General features: G+C 35.0%; 1 pseudogene; it reads left to right on the top strand.

Annotated features, from left to right (window-relative positions):
- Positions 1 to 2,397, top strand: part of LOC105301916 — a 17,551-nt pseudogene that overhangs the window by 4,110 nt on the left and 11,044 nt on the right.

The raw sequence follows: 2,397 nt of genomic DNA, 5'->3' as shown, positions 1-2,397 counted from the left end.
AAAAATAAAAAAAGAATTCCAGTACAATGTTGACTAGGAGTGGCGAGAGGGGACACATTTTACTTTCTTCCTCATGTTACTAGAAAGCAAGTAGTTCTTTCAATGTAGACTCTTTCTCTCAACATATATTACATAATGTAATACACGATATGTAATATATATTACATATTATAATATAAAATATAACACACACACACACACTCACACACATATTTTTCAGGTAGGAGCTAGAGCCTCAAAGGCCTTGACTAATATACTGACCAGACAGTAGTCTGTCCTGAGACACTGAGTAGTCATGGAAGGGCTTCAACTAGGGAAGTAAAATGATTGTATTTTGATTTTAGAAAAACCACCCCTTGAAGGAAAGATAGACACTTTTCCAGGGGGTGAGATTATAGGAGGGGGACCAGAAAGTAGCCTTTTGCAATAACAATCTAGAGAGACCGATAAGGACCTTAGTTAACTCAGCCATCTTGGCATTTTAAAATTCCCATCCCCCACCCATTCCCTTTTGGCAACCACCAGCTTGTTCTTTATATCTTATGGGTCTGTTTCTATTTCATTTATTCTTTTGCATTTTTTTTTTAGATTCCACATATAACTGAATTCATATGGTATTTGTCATTTTCTGTCTGACGTATTTCACTTAGCAGAATCTTTCTAGGTTCATCCATGTTGTCACAAATAACAAGATTTTATTCTTTTATATTACTGAGTAATATTCCATTATATATTATATGTAATATGTGACATTGTCTTTATCCATTCATATATTGATGGACATCTAGGTTGCTTTCATATCTTAGCTATTACTAGTAATGCTGCAATGAACATAGGAGGTACATATATCTTCTCAAATTAGTGTTTTTTATTTCTTCGAATAAATACCCAGAAGTGAGATTGCTGGGTCATCTGGTAGTTCTAGTTTTAATTTTTTGAGGAACCTCTATACTGTTTTCCATGGTGGCTGCACCAGTTTGCAATCCCACCAACACTGCATGAGAGTTCCCTTTTCTTTACATCCTCACCAAAATTTGTTGCTTGTTGATTTATTGATGATAACTGTTCTGACAGGTGTGCAGTGATATCTCATTGTGGTTTTAATTTACATTTCCCTGATGATTAGTGACATTGAGCATCTTTTCATGTCTGTTAGCTATCTGTATGTCTTCCTTGGAGAAATATCTATTTAGGTCCTCTGTCCATTTTTTAACTTGGTTGTTTGGGGGTTTTTCTGGTGTTAAGTTGTATGAGTTTCTCATATAGTTTGGATATTAATCTCTTCCTTATTAGACGTATCATTGGTGACTATCTTTTCCCATTGAGTAGGTTTTCTCATTTTGTTGATGGTTTCCTTTGCTGTGCAAACACTTTTTAGTTTGATGTAATTCCATTTATTTATTTTTTCTTTTATTGCCTTTGCCCGAGGAGACATATCTTTAAAGGTGTTACTAAGAGCGATGTCAAAGAGTTTACTGCTTATGTTTTCTTTCAGGAGTTTCATGGTTTCAGGTCTTACATTTAAGTCTTTAGTCCATTTTGAGTTCATATTTGTTTAGGTGTAAGAAAGTGGTCCAATTTTACCTTTTTACATGTATCTGTCCAGTTATGCCAACAACACTTATTGAAGAAACTTGTCTTTACGCCATTGTATATCCTTGCCTCCTTTGTTATAGATTAATTGACTACATAAGCAAGAATTAATTTGGGGGCTGTCTAGTCTATTTTATTGATCTATATATGTATCCGTTCTTATGCAAGTAGCATACTGTTTTGATTATTGTGGCTTTGTAGTACACTTTGATATCAGGGACCATGATACCTCCTATTTTGTTCCACACTAGTGGAAATCAACCAGTCAGAAGAGCAAAAGGAAAAAACAATTTTTAAAAAATGAGGTTAGCTTAAGGGACCTCCTGGATAATGTCAAGCATTCAAACATTTGCATTGTAGGGATCCCAGAAGGAAAAGAAAAGGAGAAAGGAACAGAAGCTTTATTTAAAGAAAGAATAGATGAAAACTTTTCTAACATGGGAAAGGAAACAAACACCCAGGTCCAAGAAGCACAGAGAGCTCCAAACAAGATGTACTCAAAGAGACCCTTACCTAGACAGATTGTAATTAAAATGGAAAAAGTTAAAGAGACAATGTTGAAGGAGGCAAGAGGAAGACAACAAGTTACATACAAAGGAAACTCTATAAGGCAGCTGATTTCTCAGCAACAACTTTAAAAGCCGGGAGTGGCAGGACATTTTTAAAATGCTGAAAGAAAGGAAGCTACAACTTAGAATAACTTACCCAGCAAGGTTATCATTCAGAATTAAAGGAGAGGTAGTGTTTACCAGACAAGCCAACACTGAAGGAGCTCATCACTGTTAAATAAGCTTTATAAGAAAT

Source organism: Pteropus vampyrus, unplaced genomic scaffold, assembly GCF_000151845.1.
Source record: "Pteropus vampyrus isolate Shadow unplaced genomic scaffold, Pvam_2.0 Scaffold255, whole genome shotgun sequence".
NCBI lineage: Eukaryota > Metazoa > Chordata > Mammalia > Chiroptera > Pteropodidae > Pteropus > Pteropus vampyrus.
The sequence above is the reverse complement of the archived record's forward strand: the minus strand, read 5'-3'. Positions and strand labels throughout refer to the sequence as shown.